The 25,859-nt window shown below is 42.3% G+C and overlaps 1 protein-coding gene across 2 annotated transcripts in view; it reads right to left on the minus strand.

Moving 5' to 3' along the window:
* Window positions 1–12,954: 12,954 nt before the first annotated feature.
* tsnare1 (T-SNARE Domain Containing 1) overlaps window positions 12,955–25,859 on the minus strand; it is a 117,036-nt gene continuing 104,131 nt past the window's right edge. Inside the window, exon 13 of one of the 2 annotated variants that reach the window (XR_008692829.1) lies at window positions 12,955–14,776. The gene's annotated coding sequence lies outside the window, so the exon portion shown is untranslated. Of the gene's footprint in view, window positions 14,781–25,859 lie in introns of both variants that reach the window. The other variant, XM_055503179.1, reaches the window with a different exon arrangement.

The raw sequence follows: 25,859 nt of genomic DNA on the forward strand, positions 1-25,859 counted from the left end.
GTGTGGAAATTATCCCTCATCAGCAGTCTGACAGCCCGGTGATAAGGTCTAATTGGTTTACTGTGGGCTTTAGGTCACAATAATTGACCTCACATCAAGTCTCTCTCACAAAGCAGTGACTTCTGGCTTCATTAGTTCTCCCTTTGAAGCACAAAGAGGAAAACTTTGGTGACCCCGGGAGAATTGGCTGCTTGATTTATACAAATTGATGTTTGGCTCGATGTCTGTTTCACGGCCCTCACTAGCTTGCAGCACTTTGATCATTTTTCAAAGAAATAGGCTACGCAGAGACATGACTTGATGCTTTTACACACCCTCTGGGACTGAGGAAAGAGGGGGAAACTCTCAGCAGAGACCTCGGCAGATAAAGTTTGGTGACTCTACCTGTTCCCTGCAGCAGCGTTGCCCTCATCGCAGAGAAGATGCTAACTAGTCAGCGGGGAGCCTTAGTCCAGCCAGAACACACAGATGTCATCTGATGGAGGGTGAGCACAGAGCCACGCAAACACACAAAGGTGATAAATGTTTGACTGAACTGCCTTTGTATTGATCGCTGCTCTTATGGCCTGCATGTACTCATTCTGCTGACATATATGGGAGGACGGCTAAAGCGGATCCTAATCTAATCAGCAGCATTCGCATCTCTAATCACTGTGCCTGACTACACTGGCGTTTCTGTATTTGTGATATTTTCAACATTGCACATTATTACAAGAGACACTGTAATTATGAACAAATATAGGATTATCTATACAATGCATTCAACAACTTTGGCTGCATTTTTTGCATTTCTCTACAGCAGAGGTAGCTCTTGATCCTTCTTCCCTGAGGAGCCATTAACATACCATTAACTATTTAAACGTCTTTAAGGGGGGAAATGTCATTTTAAAGTAGCAGCAACGCGTCTCACAAAGCCCTTATCTCTACTAGGACTGGAAATACAGGCCGGTACCTGGATCAGATTTGTTCTGGCACGTTGCAGAGTGGAGGGACCGTTGGTTGACCTTGAATGCTTCACTACAAACACAAGCTGTTCTCTGGGTATGTTTTATTATACAGATCATTATGACACAGGAATGGCTACTTGTCTTAATAGCATATGCAAGTCAGTGTGCTTTTTTTTCTAAATATGATGAAGGGCCATCTGAAACTTTCATTCCGGCTTTTGTCAGCCAATCACAGACTCCAGCTGGCTTTAGCTGGAAATCACTTTGACTCCTCTTTTGCAATGAAAATTAGACCAGAGGGGAACTTGAAGTCACCTAGCGCTTGCAAAAAAATGCATTCAGGGGGAATAAATAGGAGCTATCTTTAAATCAGTGTTTGCTTTATCCCTTCAGAGTTTTTATAAAGAGTGTGAAAATGTTGATGACAAATCCTGTTTCTGTGTGTGAAGGTAGTGAAAGAGAGGCTTGCTGCCGTTAGCGGTGCAGAGAGCCAGGAGGGGCAGCCGGGGGAAGAGGTGCTAGTCAAAGGATTTACAGCTGGAAAAAAAGGAAAGGCAGACTGCTTCAAAAGCAAAGCAGCGCTATTGTCGGAGAGTAATTTCATTTCACCAAGACGCGCCTGACTGCTCACGGTGACAGGCCGGTCCTCATCCTGTCTGCCCTGACATCACTCCCCTCCGCCAGCCAATGACAAAGTGTCGCTCCCGCTTCCGAAAAACACGGCGACCGGGAGGACGGCGGCTTAGTGCGACAACCAAAACATGTGCCTCTCCCTAGATGTTCAAAGGAGAAAGTGAAAGAGAGAGAAGACGGCGCAGAGTCCACTTTGCCTCCTCTCAACAGGAACCGTTTGACACCAGCTCAAGGTGGGAGTGTTTCATTGTGAAGGTTATATTCCTCTGGAATGAATATCATCAGTGGCAGGTAACAAATGACACCCAGCTGGGAAAAAAGATGGAGGATTAGGCAGACAGAAAAAGCTTTACAGTACATATACTGTAAAGTACAAGAGCAATATACAATAACAATGACTTCCGAAATATGTACTGTATGACATGCCATCGAGTATCATTATTGCACCAGGTGCCGTCAATGAAGTGATAGACAATGATCAAGTACTTTGCACTGTTGTTCTCAGTCTTCCTCATCAACAAACTGAATAACTGGTTGAGCCAAAGAGCCAAACAGTCTGCTCCTATAAAAAACCTGCACATCCTGCAGGGAAGAAAGAACATTTCTGATACGTGTTGTTCCAGAAACAAACACTGACTGCATCTAGCAGAGCACTGCATTAAATATGTTCAGTGCAATCTGCTCTGAAAGGAAAAGAGACAATACCTCAATGGTTCATTGGAAAACAGAGTGAGTGAATGTGTTTGTGGTTAAACTCAGCTAATGGACTTGGGTTCTGGTGGCATTTTGCTTTTTAGCATTTGAGTCTTGAGCTGTTGACGTCGGGTCCTGATCCAGGCGTGTGACCCAATCATATTTACAACTGCCGTCGTCAGGCTCTGTCCTCATTTTCGCTCATATTGCTGCAGATTGTCTGTTTATCATTTATTGCCTTCCAGTAAATTGCATCATTATCATATTTAAGGTTTTTTTAAATAAAAGCACTGCTCAAAATTAATTACAGGCAAATCATAGTAGCTGGCCACATAGTAATGGTTCCAGAATTAGCACTCTGAGACATTGTTGCATGTCTATTAGGAGGAACCTCTACAGCTACAGCTTTGCTTCTCCGTCCCTGATTAACATTTCCATCCGTGTGCTTTTGCCCCAACGGATTAAAGGCGGCTATTTCTCTCGGAACGTCCCGAGCAGAAGCCAAGTGGTACAGCGTCGAGATGAGAAGAGACGTGCTAATGTACGGACGAGCCGGGGCAACGGCTGAGTGGCACACACTATAATACTGCTCAGACCAGGGTCTAACCCGGACTGACAGCTCCCAGTTTTAAAGAGGTGGGAAGGCTGCATTATGCATGAGCAACCTGTGTTCCAGCGGCTGCCGCTTCCTTGTGCACTGTGAAGCACTACCGCTGCTCTAATACACTACTGACACAACATCTTCCCCTCAGTTCCTGTGTCGTCATGCAAGGATGCTAATGTAAACAGCTTTGCATTGAAGGGGCAACATAGAAACACAAAGCTATGGGAAATAAAGTCATTAATATGCTAATGAACATTCAAAATATTTCTTATGGCTATAATTAACCTCAAAATGTATTTGGTCATTTAAAAGTCATAAACTAATCTTTACAGTATTTAAATAAGAATGTGTAAAATTAATCAGTCAGATCAAGTAATTAAGTTTTTCTAAACGAATTAGTCGGGATGACATGAAAAGATAAACAGGAGGACTCATAAACGCTCACGAACCACCGTGGTGTAAATGTCAGAGTTTAATCACCGACGTGTCTTAGCTGCTTGATTAGTGAATGTCAAGTTCAGGTTTAATGAATAAACAGAAACTACTCCCTGCTGACTTTTTTATTTAGAGTTATTAAACAATCTTGCCATATTCGAATTAAATTACCACATCTGGGTTTTGAACCAGTACTGCTGCAGAACTGGGGTTCTGTGAAGGTGCACGAAAAATATATCTATTTACCATAGCCACAGCTTCACACAGTAAGCAGTGGTAAGTCTTGCCAAACCCATGTCACGTTTTATGTCATTTCCGGTTTTACTCTGAAAGGACTTCCTGTAATCTAGTAATCAGACTCTGTATTTAAGCACCACCTCAGCCCACAGTCAGACGCCAGATTGTCAAGTCATCGTACTATTATCCAGCGTTCTTGTGATTGTCTCATGTTTTTGACCCTGCTTGCTCCTGACCACCGAGTCCTGTCTGAGCCCTTGTATGTACCTTCGCTTGGATATCGACCTTTGCACGGCCGTTTGACCAGTGAGTTGTCTAGTCCTTACCTGTACCGTCGCCGAGCTTCCCTGTGTATTGAACCATTGTCTGCCTCCTGGACCTGATCTTGCCTGTCCCTTGCCTGTGCCTAAAGACTGTGCCATCCTGTGTATGACCTGGACTGATTGACAACGTTTGTGTAAATAAACCCTGATTCCCTCCTCTATACTCCTGTGCGCTGTGCATTTGGGTCCTCCTCCGTGTGTTCTTGACAACCCATCTGCCTTGAGCTCATATTTGCTCATGTACTTAGAAAATGTCTAAAACTGCAAATATGGGTGAAAAATGTTTCCTGGAAGTTCTATTAAAAGTTCTACACATGCCTCGTGTGTTTGTAAACGTTGGTGTAGGAATGCGTGGTCATGTCATCACCATGAAGTTGGGTTGAAACCATTTGGCTGTGACCTCTTTAACACCTCTGTGAAAAAAAAATAGCAGAACAAAAATAACAAGCCGTTATTGACAGCAACCTGCTTAGGCTTGCTGAGTTAATACTTGCCCAGTTTATGTTTTCTTCAGTGCTGTGATAGCGTGGATGTGGTTTAGAGCCCAGGGCACATGAAAACATCCCACTATACTAATACACAGAGATACATGCATAAACTGTACTTATGTCTTTCATTGAACGTTAGTGGACATTCCATCAGTACAATGTCAGGCCTCCTTCTACATGTGGTAACAGAGTGTGACCTGCGATTGTCCTCCCTTCCAAACAAATAAAGTGTAAATAAAATCAAAAGTGGCAACTGGACTTGCATTTACTTCTTCAGGCAAGACCTGGATCTGAAAGGCTTGACTAGGCAGCAGGTTTAGTCACCACCTTGCATTGTTAGCATTAGCATTCTAGCATAGCATAGCTGGGTTGTTTTGATTTTCCATACCTCAGGTGTCAGCAACTGTGAAACCTTCTGCTGAGGGAACCTTCTGCTGACTCCTGTCCTGAGGAGTCAGGACAAATCTCTTGGGATGTAAATGATGATGATTGATAACCTTCAAAAAGGTTTGCAATAACTTTCATATAAAGTAGCTAACCACAGAGTAAGATGTTTATTGCTTTTTATTTGTCTTTACCTGTGAGAGTTTAGTCATGTGACTAGTCTAATTTTCTATGAGGTGAAAGAACTAAATATTCCTGGTAATCAATAAGCTCGCTCACTTTGACACTGACAATTATGTCTGGCATGACTTGTGTGACTCCTGGTGAGGCTCTTCAGGACGGCAATTCAAAGCTAATCAAGAGAGATGCTCTCCCATTCCTCACCACGTCCTCCTGCTGTTCCTTAACAACGTCGCATTTCCGGTGGTGCTCGAGCTCTGCGGCCGATGAGACGCTCGCTAGCAGCCCATTGCATCCTGGGAGAAGCCAAAGCATCGGTGGATGGGGGTGACAGCATGACAGAGTGTCAGCGCTTCAAAATGTGTCTATTGCCAGTTAGATAATGGGTTATTTTGGGCATTGAGATGAATCTTCCACATCATTAAGTTGTGTGATGGGGGCTTCTGCAGAGCCGCTAGCGGGGGGGAGAAGCACTGGAGGTGAGATGAGGAATGTGACGAGAGCCCAAGCTGTAGCGTTTCAGTATAAAGACCAGAAACGTGGCCAGTGACAACAGCCATAAAACAGGATCAACAAAGAAGCAAAAATAGCTTTTTATGTGTTTGGGTTTGCTGACGGCAGTAAAAGTTACCCTGTGTTACTTACCGTGCGCGGCGCGATGGTGAAACCACAGTTTTATTTTCTTGTGGAGGGATGACTCCCTGTGGCTTTAATTAGAGTTTAAAAAAGTCTCATGGCGCATCTCAGAGGTCTTCGTTGTTTGATTGCATTGTACTGTACTGTACATAGATAAAGCAGCCAAGACAAGAACAAACACACGGTTCAACATTTATTATATCACTTTAACTCCTTGAGGTGAATCATGTTGTCTTGCAGAGGGTCTAACAACAGCCTCCATATACATAAACAAAGCACTAAATCATGGTGAGATTGTTGTTGATTGTATATCTAGTATTTAATGAAAAAAACAACATAGCAAAAGACACAAAAATGTGACGTCGCAGTGCTATTAACCTTTGACCTTTGGCAACCATCAACATAAGTCAGCCCACCTGAGGCTACTGTAGGTTGGATATACTGTGACCTTAAGCAGGTAATTGATCAGGTGCGTTCTGAGACACAGTGTCAGTGAGTACTGTGTGACTGAAACACTGTCACTGTGAGAGTTGTATAGTGAGTGTATCGCTTTCCTGTTCGCTAGGCGGCTGGAAGACGAGCGTGCAGAATCCAAATCCTACAAACCTTACCTTTGTTTTAACTCACGTTGACCTTCTTTTGTGTGTGTGTGTGTGTGTGTGTGTGTGTGTGTGTGTGTGTGTGTGTGTGTGTGTGTGTGTGTGTGTGTGTGTGTGTGTGTGTGTGTGTGTGTCCTGCTCCAATATATTTTGTAAAATTCCACTTTTAGTACACTTCAGTGCTTCAGTATTAAGATGCACTTAACCAAATGGGCTTAAAGAGCAGATGTGGTGCAGTCATTATACAAAGAGTTTCATTTCAGACCCAAGAATAACTTCCTCCTCCCGATTCCACAGTCAAGGCTGCACTTGTCTCTGGATAAAGGTTTGCCATTGAATAGTGCGTTTATATCCACAGCGTGATTAAATCACGCTCACCAAGCGCTCGCTCAGGTGCACCTGTACATCTGAATGCACACGGGAGACTGACACAATGCAAGCGTTGACAATGAAGAGTGTTTGTACGTCTTTATTTAGCCGACACAGTGTGAAAACAAGGAGAAATGAAATAGGAACAATAAAGGAAAAAACATGACAAGCTGTGACGAGTGCTGTACGAGTCGCCTCCCGCTTCCGTGACTCCCTGGGATATCACACATGACCAAACATAATTAGCATTGTTTTGTAAACGAATGATTAAATGTGTCAACAAAATAGTTGCTTTGCAGCTTGTTAGGACTCAAATGCTTTGGCCCAGGAAACATAGACTTCAAATGCATTGGCCTCATCTGTTGTCAGAAACACGTGATTTATGGTTGGTTTAATATGAGTCTCTGTTTAGGTCATTAAACCTGCTCCTGCTCCTCTTTAGGGATTTACAGAACCTCCTTGCATTTGTAGTATTCATTTAGGAGACAAATGTGTGAAATTACAGATCAATAAGGAGATGAGGAGTTATGATCAAGGCTTTTATTTATTATTACATTTGTGTTTAAATTCCACTGTAACCTATTTTTCTACCTTTCCAGTACAGTAGGTGAGACAGCGAGTGGCCGTGTGATGGACTGGTGACCTGTCCATGATGTGTCCCGCCTCCTGCCTGATTGACAGCTGGGCAACTGGCTTTAGCATCCAGTCACTAATAGTTTCCTCTGCAGAGTATAGTCCTGTGTTGCTTACTGGATGTAACAGCCCTTCTCTTCTTTAACAGGCCTTTTGAGTTGGACTGCTGAGAACCTGGAAGTAGAAGTTCTGTTTGACAAGTTCTCAGACATCTTTCTCTCATGTACTGTATGAATATAACTTCTTTCGCTCCATCTCTGAACTGGCTTGTCTGTCCAGCAATCGTACATCCTACGTCCTTGGTCTGTCGGATGAAGGAGCATTCCTTATTGTGGTCCTGAGGTCTTCTTGAATTGGATATGTGACATCTTGATGGTGGCAGGAGGCAGTGGGGTGTTGACGTGAGCAGGGGACACAGTGTGTGAAGACTCGAGGCATTTATCAGGCCATCAACAGTAAGAGACGTTGTGCTCCAACACATACGCATACAGGTGATCAATGCCGCTAGCGGTCAGGAGCTCATCAACACGCTGCATGCTCAGTGTCAGCTGTTTGATCAGTCAGATTGTGCTGTTGAGCTGTCAGATGCAGAGCTGTCAGAGCTAATGAGGCTGCGCTGCTCCATGGGACGACCGGGCGCCTGCCGACCTGAACAGAGCCCAACGCAGGTGGCCTCTGTTATTAGAGCAAACACACACAGGAGGATGAAACCTCCCTGATCTTTAAATAGCGTTGTAGTCGTAGCCCGGGGTCTGTGTAGTGTAACAGTCCACATGGAAATATATAATATAATATAATATAATAACTAATTTATTATAGTACTTTTTAGCATGCAAGTAAATTTACTGTACCTTATTACAGCGGCAGGATAAAAGTCAGGGAATTACCAAAACCATAAGAGTTCAACCTCCTGGTTGAAGTCATTGCGATTAATCCTCCAGCCACTATGAATATCTGTACACATTTTAAGTGATGGACAGGCTGATGGAACACGCTACTGTAGCTGCAGTCCAGGCTTGCTGCATGTCTTCTTGTCTGCAAGGTGACACTTCCCTGATGTGAGTGGGTTTTTCTTGTTCTTTACCTGCTGCCATGTCAAAGCATCTGCTCAAACTCAATCAGGTTGATGGTTCTTTATGAAACTTAGAGGAGGAGTAAGCGTGTGGTGTGTTGGAGGGATCTATAAGTACAGTGTGGGTACTAGCAGTCCAACATGGGATCACACAGATACTTCCAATGGCAGGTGCTTCTCATGAATGATAAGGGGTTTGCTGCTGTCCAGGGAACTTTTCATTATTGTTTGTTTTTTAAGGTTTGTTTCCAGACTGGTCAAATACAGATCAAAGTTCTATTCAGAGCTGTTGATGACCGTTTTTTGTCTCTCTCCAACTTTTAGATTACTGTTTTGGTTAAAGTATCAGCGGGCTGTGGAGGGGAGAAGCTCATGGTTGCTGTGAAACAATTTCCTAAAAAATACTGTACCTGCTACAGGACGTACAGCAGTCCCTGGTTGCCTAATAATAGTAATACCTGTCTCTGTTCTCTGCTTTACATATTGGGTCTGTCTCTGGCTCAGTCTGTCACAGAAGGACGCTGTTAGACGACCTGTCCTGGCAGCGACTCTGTCTTCATCTTCTCACCTAGCACCCCATTAGTGTGGCAGAATTCAGTCATCAATCCACATGTACTGTACTCGGTGCAGAGGCATCACTGTCCTGTAAGTTATTTTAGAAACTTTTATCTTTATGATAAGAACTAAGAAAGTGACTGTGGAATGAGCTGACCGCTCATTCCACTAAAGCTAAATTGTTCTCATTATGTTAAAATAGCCTTTATAAGTCATTAACCCACAGCTGGAAAAGAGGGGCGGATGTGACAAAGGGAGTTTTTCTGTTCTTGTCATTACTTTTTAAATGCAGTGGATATAGTTTCATAATGCATCAATTTTTCAAAAACAATGTTAATAATATCGCACTGTTAAAATTATAGTTTGAGCTCTGGGTTTTCCTCTGCAGTCACAAAGTAGAGATGAGCGACTAACCTTCAGACGCCTGAACCTTTTTTGTTTCATTAGGCTGGTGCAGAATCGGCAGATGCTGTGTTTTGTGCCACGTGTGGTTGAGAAGCTTCGTGCTGTCACTAAAACTGTTGCTTTTTGTTCAGGCTAGAGGCTGAGCAGCACGAGTCAATTTTACAGCATACAGTTATAATAGCTGGCACAGACTTGGTTGTTTAGTCTAGAGCAGAAGACAATGTTTTTCCTGTATGATTTTGATATTAAATGGATAATACCAGGTACTGTGGGACCCTGGTGCTATAAATACATGGTAGGTATGTTTATAATGTTGGCTGCAGAGAAAACCTAAATAACCCTCATCAGATCAAAACAGCTAAAACAGAGGTGCTGGTGCCAGTGCACTTTCAACATGTTGAAGTGTATCAAAAAATGTACTTTAAGGACACACTGTTGCTGTTGACATCATGGTTTGAAGAAGCCGATTGACTGCAGGACCTACAGGCTGCCATTATGGCAAACAAACCAGAGGAGCAACGCAGAACAACAGGTTGTAAACTGGCAGCAGGAAAGTCGGCTTCACTGCTGCAGATTCTGTTGAATGAACTGGTTAGACATCAGTGAAAGTGAAAGTCTTGCTGTGTTTGAAGCCGCTCGGTACAGACAACAATGACCTGCATGAAAAGCAGTGAATCTAATAAGTGTGTGAGAGAGAGTTATTACTGTGGCGGCATGTTCGTATGTTATCTGACCATATCTGGGCAGCGCATTATTCCTAGTCCACGTAGCTACGAGATGGATTTTCTCCTTCGTTTTACAGACACACCGTTGCATTGGAACAGCCTGTTAGCTGAAATCACACAGAGGACGGCTGATGAAAAAACAGCAAAGCCCACAAAGCAAATGTAAAGAATTCCAAATAAAAGACAGACAGACAGACAGACAGACAGACAGACACACAGACACACACACACACACACACACACACACACACACACACACACACACACACACACACACACACACACACACACACACACACACAGGGCAATTTCTTCCCCATAGAGAAGGCAGAGCCCTGTAAGTATGACATGAAACTGGAACACTGTGTCTTTGATGTTGTGAGTAACAATAATCTCTTTGTTTGGAACCAATTCCATTTCCTTTAAAGGTCTGACCCTGGCGCTCGCTAGCTGGGACTTCTATTGTAATGATGCAGCCTTTTTGCGGGGGAACCTGGAGGAAGAAAAGACCTGGACAGGCCATTAATGCCGACCGCTGAACCGCCGAGACCTTTAATGTGCTGTCGCAGCCTGTCTGCACTGGCTTTGTCTTCCCAGCGCTTCTGTGTGAAGATGATTTGTAAAGCAGATCAATGGGAACGATACGGCTGAATTAGGCCCAATCTATCATACGTTTGTACATGTGGACAGATCTGTTATGTTTCCATTTTACTTTGCCTCCATAGTCAGTCCTGCATCTCTATTTATTGTGTTTCTGTCACAGGCCACCAGCTGGATTCATACTGTACAATAAAATGTTCACTGAGAACAAACAAATAACAAAAAAGTGAAGGTGTTGCTTTAGGTTGTTTTTGCAGCCAAACTGCAGTAAAAGTTATTCCACTTGTCAAAGGATGAGACCGTTTTAAATGAAGATTTATTTAAACTTTGGTCTGGGAAGTGGAAGGTTGCCAGTTTGAACCCAGTTGATCCCACCATGTGAGTCCTTGAGCAAGACTCTTCACTCTACTGTACCTTCACGAGTGCCCCAATGACTGGTCAAATGCAGAAAACACAATTCCCCCAATGTCTCATCTTAGGAAACAACTTTTTAATTTAGCATTAAACTAGGACAGTTTTTAAGTGCTTCTATTCAGATTCAGAGACCTTTTTTTCCCAACGATTGGTTTCAAAGGCTTCTGTTTGCTGTATCGTTGCTAAAGTGTCTGTGGGAGTCAGTGAAGCTTCATTGTGTCGCTGTCTAACTTCTGTTTGTCCACACAAAGAAGGAAACCATTGTGTTCTCGCACAGTCATATATTTCAGCTGTGCAGCCCATTAGGAAGCCTTTAATTTCTTGCCGGTCTGATCCACAGTGCCCCTAGGAGCTATAAAATGTTGATTTATTCCCCTTCTCCTACAGCTCTGCACGTTGAGCCTGGAGAGGAGCTAATGATGTACTGCTGCAGCTATTTAAACCACTTTTTGAACACTGGTTTATATGTGGTAAGAAATTAGCATCGGTTTTGGCGCTGTGGTTTCAGCCTGTCTCCCTCATTTCAGTGATTCCAACTTGCAACATTGCCCTTCTTTAAGTAAACAGAGACACAAGGAAGGAATATCTGTTCAATTAGAAATAATAACTTCGTTATCATAACAAGAAGATGAAGTTCTGTCAGGTTAAGACACTGTTAAGAGAGACAGGGCATTTCGTTTTCTGTTGTTGAACTTTGAGGCTTGAAGCTCTCCATTGTAAAATATTAAGTCCAATTGGGGGACAAGGATGCCTAACTCATGATGCTGGCAAAGTGTGATCTTTAAGGGCCAGGTTAAACATTTTCAAGTGTAACTTGCACATTAAAGTCAGAACCAGAACCCTAGACCTCTTGCTTCCCAGACCAATGCTCTACGCGCTCTACCAGGCCATTTGGAGAATGTAAAGAGAAAGTACATTGCACTAAAAAAGAATTAACAACTTTTAGAAGGCGTTGTTAATCGGACACACTAACATTCATGCTCCTGTGTCACCATGTGACAGTTTCATCTGATGTTGAAGTCTGTGTTACTTCCTGTTCATGCCACAGATGGTTTGCATGGCACCGGTGGCTCTGTTTCATTCTAGGGACTGTAGGGACTCAGTGATCACTCTGTTTTTTGCCCTGTTTGCTACTGTTTTGATGTTATCTTAATCAGTGTTATTTTCTTAGGCCAATTGTTAATTTGATTTGTTATTTTTCCCTCATTCAATGCTTTGTGTTAGTAGTTTATTTTTTGGAATTTTGTCTTAGCAGTGCAGTGATTCTGAGTTTGAGTTTTCCAATGCGTCTCAATAGGGAACAGCACAAATACTAAAAAACAGATCCATAAAACTGCTCTTTGACATAGTAACTGTACATTTGTGGTGCTACAAGTGGGGTGACCATTTCAATCAGTCAGTGTTTCATTATCTTGAAGCAACAACCAGCTACTGCTTGAGGTCTTAAAGGTCCTGTGCAACCTGTCCACCTGTCCAGGTTCAACCCACCCACAAAAATTGATGGATGGATGGATGGATGTTATGCCTGCTGCTCTGCAATGAGGCTTCTTGTTCATTTGCTACTTCATAATTTGTTAAATTGTCCAGACTTCTTGTTTGTACAATTTACCATAGTAGGACACTTGAATCCTGAATACTGTGAGGAGCCAACACTAAATGATTCTTCTTGTTCTGACTGATGGAACGCTCATGACCGCCTAACATAATAGTTTATATACTGTAACATTTACTGCACTGTCACTGTATTAAACCCTTATGATCTATGATTTAAGTCATAACTTTCAGATAAAGCAGATCTAGTCCGTGGTCTAAGTTGACATTCCTTTCATCAGTGCGTGTCGGTGGTGGAGCCTCCACAAAGACCACGGTAGGCAAAAAAGTGGTAGGAGAATGATTGTGAAAACCAGAAGTCAATCTTGTTTTGAGAACATTTAAAGACTCTTCGTTCTGCTAGTGGGGTCTTGTCTTTAACAAAACACAGCCTAGTAACGATGCTGGAGGTGAGCCCATCCACTCTGGTGACACGTTTGTCCTGTGGAGTTTTATTTCTTCTGAATTATAAACCTTTGTTAACATTCTACGCATTGACCAGAGGTGATAACTGCTCCACCTGCCATTGAAATTCCACTCAGCCCACATTTCCTGGGAGATTTATCCCCCTGTTCATTTAGTATTTATAGAGGCAGCAGACTATCAGACAGTAAACCGCTGTGAGCAATCTAGACCATAGTTAAATTTGTCCAACACACTACATGGAATTAAATCCAGACCCTCAAGGCAGCGACACCCCAAAGTCAGGGTTGTCGTGTCTCTCTATAGTTTTTGTAGTATTTGTAGTAAACTTAAACTTTATTGAATGGAATCATAAGCAGGTGGAATATTAGCGTATGATGAAACTTTTCTTAAGATGTCCTCAATAATTACACACACAAATAGAAGCATTTTGCTATTTTCATGTTACATTATGCATGCAACAAAAGAAAAGCTACAAGCGTTCCCATTATGTTTAATGCCTTTGTTTCTTCCCTTTGTCTAGTAAAAACTCTATTAAAACTGAAAAACCCTGATGATGAGCAAATATGGTTTGAGGAGAAAAAAATAAAGACTGAAGAATGTTGGGACTTTAGGAGCCTGATGATTCCAAAGGGCCAGTCTGAGGGAAACATTCTGCAGTAATGTTGCAAAGTGTGACATCACTCTTACCATAAGTGGTAGGAGGCGACGTGCAGCCTGGAGACATGAACACACCCTGACGTTGCCTTTGTACAGATAGAATTAACAACCATTAGACAACCAGCTTCAGTTTTGAAGCATCAAAAACGAGAGGAAATCTGGGCGCTGCTTTGTGAAGTCACGCTCTAGACTATGAGAAATATTCCTGCAGGGTGAATATTATTGTAATAATGTCATTGTTGTATACTGTAGTATCCTACAGTGTGATGTGTGTTGTTCCAGGATTGGACAAGTCCAGTCCTCAAGGGCCACAGCTCTGCTCGGTTTCTATCAACAAGGCTGCACTTCCAGCTTCTGACTCACTGAACGCACCTGATCCAGGCCTTTAGCAGTGGGTCGGAGCATGTGGCTCATGAAGACCATGGTTGGCCACCTCCGGTAAAGTGCATCCATACAGTGGCTTCTGCTGTTTTCCCTGTCACTGATTCTATATTCATTTTAACATTTAAATACCAATAAAAAAGGTGACAGGCAGTAAAATTCCAGAATATGATTATCATTCACATCCACAACTCTGCGTTGCTGCTCAAGGTTTATTTTTGGGGAATATATGTGAGCAAACAATAATTATTAATATTAAATAACGGTACAATATAGAACATGGATTATTTTACACTACATGCTGATAAATATGAAGTAAAATCCTACTAAAAACCAAAAACAGGGAGGAGTAAAGCAGTGAGGACAGTAAATCACGAGCTCCCTGCGTCACCTGAAGCCATCTAATTACCTGGCTTTGTGATAAAAGCCCACAGCTGAAGGCATGTGCTATACAACATTAACCCTTCACATTCCAGAGAAGAACCCCCCCCCCCCAGCTTTTGCTTCTTGTGTAATCCACTAATTTTAGATGGGGGGGGTGGGTGATGATGATGATGATGATGATGATGATGATGATGATGATGATGATGATGATGATTACACAAGAGGCTTAGAATGGGGCAACTTCTTGAGACCTTCATTCTGATCCTGAGGTACATTTGGTAAACTGGACCAGACACAATGCAGTGGATATGTTGCTTCAGGGCGGCTCCCAGCAGCTGGAGAGCAGATGCTCAGGTCAGGGATCAGGCTGGGCAGGTGGCACCAGGCAACACTGTCGGGACAGCAGCTACCTGTAAGACACAAACAGGGCAGACAACAGGCATCAATCACCCAGCAGACGGCTCGCTCGAAGCACGGCAAGGATGCTGAGCTCCTAACAGAGTCCTGCCTCGGGCTTGTTATTTCTTTTCATTTGTGAATTATTAATTGGTAAGAAACCAATTTGTTCTTTTTATTCTAAAAGTGTCACAGGTTGTGGGAAGTAATTTATGATTGCTGGTCAGCGGCTGAGTTTTAATTAAGTCCAGGCCGGAGTTCACAGTGCTGGAGATGGAAGTGGTTCATTAATCACCAACTAGCAGCCTAACCTGGTACATGAAAGGCCAAAGCACATCACTTTTATCTGAATTACACTTAATAACTGGCCATCGGCAAGAAATGTACTGTAAGCGAAGAAAAACCCTGAAGGGGGAGCAGATTGTAAGGATGGTGTTAGTGTTTGATGAGTAGACATGTCGGATGTGGTCCAATTGTTGAATTAGGTTAAAGCTTGGACAATTTTCAATTTGTGTATAAAGGAATAATGTTTACATGTCTTTATCGGTCCAGCACCGAATCATAAAGCTGCATCTTTTACTTGTGTTAATTGCTACATGCCCAGGTTGTCTAATGAAGAAACCCAGGAGCTAAATTAGCTTAGCTGCCAGTGCGACCAGTGACCCCTTGCTTTACAGTATATTACCAGTATAATAAGTAACACAGTCTAACAAACACCAGGGTGCATTATAAATGGGTAAAATGGAAACCTCATCGCCACACTGTAGAGCAATTACATTTGCTTCAGAATGTACTGCTGCAACCGCTTTCATGTTGATGATGCAATTTCAAGAAAGGAGGCTGTTTTGTGCCAGTTCCAGTGGTTCTGAGTCACACTATTCCATCTAGTGGCTGGAATGTTCTGGCACAGGATCTTCACATGTTACATGTGATTTAGAGTCTTTTTAGTTTTATGTCTCTCTCATGATCCTATTTAAGTGCCCTGATGTTCATAAACATGGAACCTGGTCAAGTTGAAACAGGCCTGAAGGTCTCTGGATGTTTTTTCTACTCTCATGTGTGACTTCCTGGATGAATCATTGCTGGGCTCTTGGGGAAATCTTTGAAGGGTTGGCTGGTACTTTAAAGGTCCACTAATGTGAAAAGTGCTTCTAATTTGGTGTAACCCAGCGGAAAAGTACAAATAGAAATATAATAATAGGTAACTGGCATAATAACAAATAATTTTGTAACATTTGCAGACACCAATCATCTGATCAGACAGTGTGCTTCTAGCAAATAGAGAACTACTGTACAAAGCTATTCTGCATCACAAACAGGGCCGTAACAGTAACAGAGTGTGTTTGATGATTTCAGTTATACTTGGTAGCAAATATGGAGGCAAATAGGTTTCCATAAAGGTCCAGGAGATTAAAATGATTTAAACGTCAAATCCCAAACCATTTGTAGAAATCAGCTCCATAGTATTTTTCCAAAACTACAGAAAGACCTAAGCTCTAAGCATTTACGCAAAATATAAAAGTATTCAGCATTTCAAGGAAACCTTTATCAGCCAGACACATTTGCTGGTTCACACGTTTTCAAGTAAGACAATGCTTAATTTAAATTAGTTTAGAAATCAAAGTGACAATGAACTGACCTGATTAACAATGTGGATTATGTTAGACTCGTCAGGTAACAGGGACCTAATATTTATTGGCTTATGTTGACACAGCAGCTTTAGTAGCTGAACTTGCACGGGCTGCTGCCTTACAGTAGGCTCGTCTTCCTCCTGCCTACTCTGTTGTCTAGTAGCTTTATTAGCCTGTTTGACTCCTTTGCATCACAGCTGGATAATGACCCTGCATGCTGCAAAAGCAAGTACAGTAGCTGTCACATCTGTTTGCCCTATAACTTTTATAATGGTACAGACCAATGAACCAAGACCGGAAGCTCTTTACTCCATTTGTGAATGAAACCTACAAAGCGTAACAAGACTTTTAGCATTTAAGTACAATGTCTGGGCAACTACTTTTCAAAGACTTTTCTGCAATTGTAACTCTTATAGTAAGTTGAGTGGATATTCTAAATTGCAACAGGTGGGAGTGTGAGTTTGTCTCTATACTGTATGAGGCCCTGTCGACTGGCGACCTGTCAGGATACCCCGCCCCCCTGTCTGATTGACAGCTGGGAGAGGCTGCAGCAGACCTATGTTACAAGGCCTAAGTGGTGGAAAGTAAGTGAATTACCATTTGGGCTACTGCTTATTCTGTTTAAAAGATGATTTCACATTTATTCACAACACAGACACATTTTAACCCTTCACACTGGTCACACTGGCTTACTGTATGTCACATCCTTTTTAAAGGAGCCTCCATGTGTTCGGTAAGTGATGGAGCCAGAATTCACAGTCCAGCAGAGATGCCTGTGCCTGTCTCCAATCCTCAGGGAAGCAAAGAAACCCAGCATGAAAACAAAAGGCCTCACTAAACGTCGTTGCCCTTTTCTGGGGAACAAGTCACTGAGGGGTCACTGGTTCATACACTGGACAAGTCAGTCGGTGCAAGATCATAAACTAGAAGAATTTCCAACTCGATAGAAAAGCAGACTGTGATGAATTGAACCCTGACATGAGGTGTCCTATCCTTGTGCTCCTGGTCAGCAGACCAGGGTTGTGAAATGTTTCATATTCCACTGTCTGGAACAATAAATGTTGGAAATACACCACAAACACCTTCCATTCATGTTATTCACTCTTCTATATAGCAGGTATTTTCATTTTAAGATACTGTGGCAGTGCTGAATAAAGAAGGTTAAGGGAATCTTTTACACATGGTGCAAAATGGTGAACAAAACAAAATAAAAACAAATCTGAGCTGTTGAAATATGCTCCTGAACAAGGTCACTGCCAATAATTCTACTAAACAAACCAACAGACCAGTAAATCATATGAAAAATCCTCTCAAATGTCAGACGTGTGCTTTCCTTCCACTTTGTCGCACAGATCGCAGACAGAGGGTGTTTAGACAATGAAAACCTCCCTGTCAGAGTGAAACGGAGATCAGTGGTAGAGGTGAACACAGGATGGAGCGCAGAGGAGAGGTGGGAGTGGAAAACAAGAGTGATGAGAGCGCTATGAAGTTTGACAGGAGAATGAACATGACTACACTGCAGAGCCTGTCCGTGAAAAGACCCGAGGCGTCCGTCACATTAGTGACTTCGTGCCCATCTGCACAATGTTCCAATCCTGACCAACTGGAAGGACGCCAGTTTAGGAGGAGAGGAGGTGGAAGGAGCAGATTTATGTCAAGGTGGATGTGTGTGTGTATAGAGAGATATGTAACAATATTACTTTGGACTGAGGACGGAGGTGGCTGTGAGGTGACTGTGTTTACTTGGCACACACAATCAGAGAGTGGTGCCAGTCACAGCCACATGGAAGACACACACACACACACACACACACACACACACACACACACACACACACACACACACACACACACACACACACACACACACACACACACATGCGTTGCCTTCAAACTTTGCCACTGTTTGCTCTTTGTCTTAATCACTACCTCGCCTTTAAGGTCCGTCGTGGCAGCATCCTCTTATAGTTTTGCACATTTCACCAGCGAGAAAGCTCAGCTGAGTTACATACAAGGTTCTGGGAAAAAAACATGATTAGACACTGGAAACAAACCAAACACTTCCCCAGATTATCTAAACAAATTTATGTGGAGACCAGACTCTCTCAAGTCTTATGAGGCCACTAGCTGGATAATCCTGCAGTGTATTACTTGCTTGCTGGCTGTGCACATTTTCAGCATTACATTTTCAAGTCATTGTTATTCCAAAAACGTCCAACCAAAAATTGGAAGTTTGCCTCAAAAGCTACTTGGACATTGCTTTTAAATGCCTTTATTTAAAGGCATGATTAAGGAGCTCCATTTAAAATGTGACATTGTTTGAAATGAGAATTACCATCATTGTGAAATGCTGGTGAATGTGATGAACTGCAGTGGAGATGAAACATAATAGGGTCGGTTTTATCGCTACGTTGCTTTGCTGCCTTACAGGTTGTTTACTTGTAGAAGCTAACGAGGCTGCAGACACTGACTTTATGACCCTTGCACTGCTGGTCTGTAGCAGCCCTTCGAGGGTGTCCCCCATTAAAACCAGGCCAGAATGTGTGTAACAGTCTCTGGTCGGGTCAGACAACTATGGTATATTGCACACAACCAAAGGCGACAAAGTTAGTCTGTAGTTTATGACTTCAGTCACTTCGACGGATGATACACAAAAGCATAGCAGTGACATGTTTTGTGTTAATCAAATACCAAAGAAACGCGTTTTCTTTCTCTCAACTTAACCTTAAGTGTTTTTCTTGCCTAAATCCATTTACAAGGACCTTGAATTTGTTTCCTTCATTCATTCGAAATAAAGAAAAAAAATACTCCACTACAACATGATCAAATGTTCGGCAGATTTTTTTTTCATAAACTTTCTCTGAAAAGAAATTCTACCAAAGTTATTAGAGGAGCAGAGAAGACCACTGGCAGATAAATCAGCGCCTGCTTGATGCTACAAGCACTAGATGATGTCCGTGTACAGTAGTCTTAACAAATGCACGTCAGGATTACAGTAGTGCAGTGTCTCCACCAGATGGTTTTGTGTAGGGTTATAATGAGTATTATTGGAATTATTGATTTAGGTCAATATTGAATCAATAGATACAGTAGCTTTTGGTTATTGTTAGTAATTACTTGTCTACATTGGAGGAAGAAGATTGACCAAACTCAGTCTCAGTCTGTGACTAATTTATACCATACTTTGTAATATCGACATTATTAATAAACAAACTCTGGATGAACACACAGAGTTAAAGTAATGTTTTTGTAAAATCTTTGGCAACAAGTAAACATAAAGTACGTTTAATATTAGTTCAGCTTTGTTTCAAAGTTGCCACAACTATGATATCTCTTAATGTCATCAGCATAGAAATGTCTTTTACAGTGCTGAGTAATAGACTGTATAAAAAACGTAACACACAGAAACAGCAGAACTCAAATAAGGCAGCTTGAAAAAAATGTTATCATCAAATCATATCAAAAGCCTGAGACGATTGAAGTGCTGCTCTAAAGGATGGAAAGGTGCAGAGCTGAGAGTTTATTAGTGATTCTAACATTTTGGAAAGACAGGACAACTTGGATGTACTGTAGGTCGATAGCTGTTAAGGTCAGCAGAGTCACTTAATAAAATTGAGACATCTGAGCAGTCCTTTATTGAGGGGTTCTCATTGGTAAAGGTTGAATTAAAAGTGGGACACAGTAATAAGAGAAGCCTTAAGGTGGAGGATTTGTAGGTCAAAGTTCTCCTCACCAGGAGACGTCCTCATCTTTGAATGTATGTATAGTTATATACTGCCTTTCTGAATATGGGACAGGCTTAAAAGAGTGAATACAAGGATGCGTTCAGCAGCTCCAAAGCTTAAAAACCTATATCAAGTATTAGAAAAGCCCTGTCACTGATATAAAGCAGGGTAGTTGCAATAGTTTCCTACAATGTGGAGACATTTGATAGTTTAATTTAGATTTAATACAGTCCTTGTTCTTTGCCACTTCCATCTACAGTATAATGTACGTAACAACCAAGCTCACTGGTAAAAGTCAAAGTCAACATTCCAGAGGTTTCTTTGTACAGTAAAAATAAAAGTGCAGTACATGTTTTCTTTTCTCCCACTGCCATTTTAAGGACGATGTTAATACAAATTAAACACGGCTTAAAAACTGGTACTTTCTAAAAAACATAATAGACATGAATCCAATGTTTGTAGGCAGCTTTTTTACCAGCGTTCTCATATAGTAACACTGTGCCAACATCACACTGTACCATGAGTGGCAGCCTCTAAACCCCACACTCTCTGTCGTAATGTTTTTACCCTGCGCAAAGAAACCTTCCAAAGACGTTTGTTTAGTAGCTTGGGGGTTTCAATTTAGCTGTATGTATACTGTACATGTGTTGATGCTGGTTTCCACAACATCAGGGGCCTGCTATCATATGCATGTGTTTTGTTTAGACATGAAGTCATAATTATTGGTAAAAAGATAACAACAACATGAGATAAGATTGCCTTTATTAGTCCCACAGCGGGGAAAATGCACCTCACAACAGCAACAGGACACAAAACAGAGAGAAACCATACAAACACATCCATAACAGAGCAAATGTAGTTAGCAGTTCTGGTTAAAGAATCTGACAGCAGCAGGTACTGTAGGAGAAATCTGCAATATCTCTCCTTCACACAGCGACCGTGAATCAGTCTGTCACTGAAGCTGCTCCAGAGCAGACAGTGAGTCCTCCAGTGGGTGAGAGACCTGGTCCATGATGGATGTGAGTTTAGCCAGGACCCTTCTCTCACCCACCTCCTGCACCGTGTCCAGAGTGCAGCCCAGGACAGAGCTGGACTTCTTGATGATCCTGTCCAGTCTCTTCCTGTCCCTCGCTGTGATGCTGCTGCTCCAGCAGACCACACGTACAGGATGATGATGCCACCACAGAGTCATAGAAGGTCTTCAGGAGTGGCCCCTCACTCCAAAAGACTCAGTCTCAGCAGGTAGAGTCTGCTCTGACCCCTCCTGTACAGCACATCCGTGTTATGAGTCCAGTTTATTGTTCTGCTGCAGCTGCTCCTCAATGTTCCTCATGTAGCTGACTTTCCCCTCAGATTTTCCTCCTGAGCTCCTTCTGGACCCTTCTTAGCTTCTTCCTGTCCCTGATCTAAAAGCAATCTTCTCGTTTAGCAGAGCTTTGACATTGGTGGTGACCCACAGCATGTTGTTGGCGAAACACCAAACCCACCTGGAGGGAACGGTGTTTTCACAGCAGAAGTTAATATAGTCTGTGAAGCAGTCTGTGATGGTGTTTATGTCCTCCCCATGTGGGTCACAGAGCTCCGTCCACACAGTGGTGTTAAAACAGTCCCTGAGAGCCTCCTCGCTCTCAGCTGTCCACCTCTTCACTGTGCGGGGCACCACCGGCTGCCTGTGTACAACAGGTTTATACACAGGCAGGAGATGCAGGATGTTGTGGTCAGCTCTGCCCAGCGGTGGGAGGGAGGATGCAGCGTAGGCCTCTTTGGTGTTGGCGTAGAATAAGTCCAAGGTTTTATTGTCTCTGGTGGGGCAGGTCACATACTGGGTGTATGTGGGCAGAGCAGCTGAAGGAGGTGTGTGGTTGAGAGATCTCATGTTTCCCATGATGAAGGAGGCGAGAGTGGGTCTGAAGCGTCTCATCCTCTCCCGACGTCCCGGCGGCGCCCACGTCGGGTCTTCACTAGCAGCTCAGCGGGAACATGGTGTCTGTCCCTGAGGAGAGCTGCAGCGCTGCACATCACGGCGTAGCTTTTTAACAGCGTTTGTGCTGCTCAAAACTACAGGTTGCGTACAACCAAAAAAACTAGAGAGAATAGGCTTCAATAAGCAAAGAAAGTATTAAAAAGAACAAAGAGGAGCTGTTGTGAACGGCTGCCAGCTTGATGGCGCCGGAAGTAGAAGTAGTCGCCCTCAATTCAGTTTGACCCCAACATGACGTGTTTGTGAGTCTCTGTCTAGTCCTGGCAGTAATACACTAAAACACACGGTTTCCACCTGTCCAACCAGTCCCGTGGGTACTTACAGTCGCTGCTGGTGGCGCTAGAACGGCGCAGGCAGACAGGTTGCCGAGGGTCTAGGGTGGAATTTTGATTTGACTGGGAATTAAAGGTCACGAGGAAGTACTTAAACTTTCCTGCTAATCATTCCTGTGCAGCTGTGAATTGTAGGCGTCGGTTGTACTCTCAGATCACCGTTGTCACACTTTGTTGTGACAGAGCCTTACCCACCCAGCCAGTAATCCCCCCGCAGCCAAGTTCGGAGTAAGCCCACGGCGGGGAAAGAGATAAATAAGGATTTTCATTTTTTAGCCTGTAATGAAAAACCACGCAGCATTTTCCCCTCTCATTGCATTTATCTCTAATGCAGTTTCAGATATTCCTATGCCGTAATTTACCACAATGCACCAAAAAAAGAGAAACCACACTCCACAGTGGGTTTGAGAAAGGCCAAACAATTGAATCATACTATAAAACAAATGTAGTTCTTACTTTCAGGCTGATTATGCACGTTTCACATCCGCAGAGCTTCCCCACTGTTTTGCATGAGCACAAGAAAGTTCTCCCACTTAGAGAAGAGAGATTGAGGACGTCAGTGACAAATGTCTTGTATTAACTTTGTTGTTTATTTTTCTCCCCCGGAAGATGTGAAATAACCCTATTAAATCAAGTAGTCACTTGGCCATTAATCTCAATGCAGCTGACTAGTCCCTCAAAGCTAATGGGGTTTAGAATTTGCATGAGGCGAGTTTACCCACAAAGCTTCGCCTAAGAGGATTGCTGTTCAGACAGAGAGCTTATTGTCACACTTGTTCATAGACATGGATTAACGATACTAGGCCCAAAGAACTCCACTAACTCGCGAGTTCCACTTCACTGGCTCCGATCTGTTTCCTGTTTTACATGAAAGACACAGATTCTCTTCAACAGGCGTCGCAACGTCACCCACATTCACGTGGGTTATCTCGTGTTTTTTTTTCCATGGATAGTTATGCATACATCAAAATCATAGCAAACCTATACCTGTTGACTACATGGTTAATGATACTATTCATGATTAGGTTTATATGATAGCGGGATTCACTGAAAACTTAGTATTGAAATATCAATCTCTCTTTCAATATTTATTTTTCATATCAGCACAGTGCTCCTGAATTCCCACTGTCAACTTAGCTTTTTACATCATTTGAATAAGCCTCTTTCAGTGCGAGTGTGTCTGCTGTGTTTCATAGTGACTAAAGCAGCTTTAGAGGCTAAATATAACATGTATCCACAGCATTAATTCTGTCAGCAGGAAAAAAAGGTACTTGAATTTGCTTATTTTCCTGTTTAAAATTCCGTAGGAGAGAAAAAAAATCAAGCTCTGCTTCACTTTCTGACGCTGCTTGATCAAGACACAAATGTAGTCATGGGAAACCTGCAAAGTTTTAGGAATGCTCAACTCTAATTACTAGAGAAAACTAAGGGTTGTGATCCTGCATCAGTGCTTCTGTCCTTTACAGTACTTCGATACTACGATATCATCTAGGAGTCAATCTGACACTGCTAAAAAGACTTGTCAACCCTGACAGCTGTGATGTTCAAGTTTTGTCATTTCACTTAGTTGTTAGATCCAGTTTATGTGAGCATTACGCTCAGCTTTTCCCTCATATTGTACAGCTGTAGCCAAATTTCAGTTCCCTCTGGTCCTAATCTAGGAATAAAGTGACACATTGTAGGTGAAAGATTTTTCAAAGTATTTAAGCCTCAATCCCAACGGTTCAGGTATCGTGGATATTTTGAAGGTTCTATGTAAGTTGTGCAGCAACAGGGGATGCGTGAACCTTATTTGACAGCATAGTTCTTTTCATTATGGATGGAGGAGCTCTTCCAGGAGTCGGTCCATTATCCTCTTATCCTCTAATTCGTGTGTAAAGTCAGGTATGTACCCAGTCAAATCTCTGTCCCTCCTTAAATACACCTTCTGCTAAGTCTGATTTCCCTCTTTAATGGATGCTCGTGCTATTGCAGAGCAAACTCTGCACGTGATGAAAAGTCATTAGTGCTCAGAGGAGCATTTAATATTATGTTAATCTCTGAGATCAACAATTGTCCAGTCAGTGAAACCCCAGTTTGAATGTTAATGGAGTACAAATGTAAGTATTTATTAGTTTAGTAGTTTTTTTTTTATTTAGTAATATTACTGGGCTTTAATACTACTAATAATTAATATATAAATGTCTTTACATTGTTCTTTGAATAAATTCACAGGTTGGGGAGGGAGTCAACATTCTCTTTCTAATTCTTGGCATTTACAGATACATATTAGAGTGACACATCTGTCTCAGGAAAGACATGTTTGAAATAGATTATTTGATTGAAGGGTCACCATGTCAGATATAAACAAACTTTCTTCCCCAGTGGCGTCCAGCCATGCAGATAATTTAGATATTGTGTTGTTTAAAGCAATTAACTGTGACATTTAAAAAAAACAGCTAATCTTTAGAGAAACAATGTAGTTGTTACTCTGGGTAACTGAGCTGTAGCTTCTAGATGTGTGCCGCAGTAAATAAGGCGACATATCACAATTTTGGCCTCTTGTAAACCCTTTCGTGCGAATTATAAATGTTACACTGTGGTGCACATTTGATTGGAAGTGTGCGGCTCAGGGGCGTCCCAGAATCCTCCCACGCTATAACTGGGAGGTTTTACGACAGTTCAGGGAAAGGTCAGCACTAGGAGGACGATGAGGGGATGCCCGAATGAAATCATGTTCAGGTCAGATGTGGAAAAGGTTTGTGTCATTCATTTCACCATCAGTACTTTTTACTAAGCGCACAATCACTGGGCTTTTATTGTGAAAAGCACAAATTAGCGAAGAAGAATGAAAAATGAAATAAAATACATTAAGCCCCAATGCAGCTCGTTTAGCAAAAATGGAAAATCATTTCAACTTAAAAAACTCTGAGAGCAGAGATATGTGGACATAAGTTTGTGTACAGTACAGTAGTGTGTTTCTAACACATGGGACTGACATGCATATAGAGAAATGTCACTGTCCAATTGCCCTGTAAACAAGATGTGAGGGCAGAGCCAGTAACATAATTCGTATAGGAATAAGTGTCAGGGTGCAGTTATTGCATTATTTAGAGTGCCATAAAGAGCCAGGCTATTGATTTGAGAGCAGAAGCGGCTCTCCAGTTATTTCTGTCATCGTCACCCTCATTAAACTGATGTATGACACTTGCTCTTCTCCTTTCTGCCTCTCCAGGTTCTGGTCTCCATCATCTTTCCCTCAGTTTTTTTATGTACTCTGCCAGTGCTGTATGTCTTTCCAGCCGAAAAAGTAAAATATTAACAGCTTTTTAAGTCTTGTCTCCTTCGATGACGATATATGGACATCTTTCACAATTCCTGTCCTGTTGATATAGAGCTGCTGTAGCGCTCATAAATGGGAACAGAAATTCTGGGAAAATTAAAG

This window comes from Betta splendens, chromosome 16 (genome assembly GCF_900634795.4).
Source record: "Betta splendens chromosome 16, fBetSpl5.4, whole genome shotgun sequence".
Lineage (NCBI taxonomy): Eukaryota > Metazoa > Chordata > Actinopteri > Anabantiformes > Osphronemidae > Betta > Betta splendens.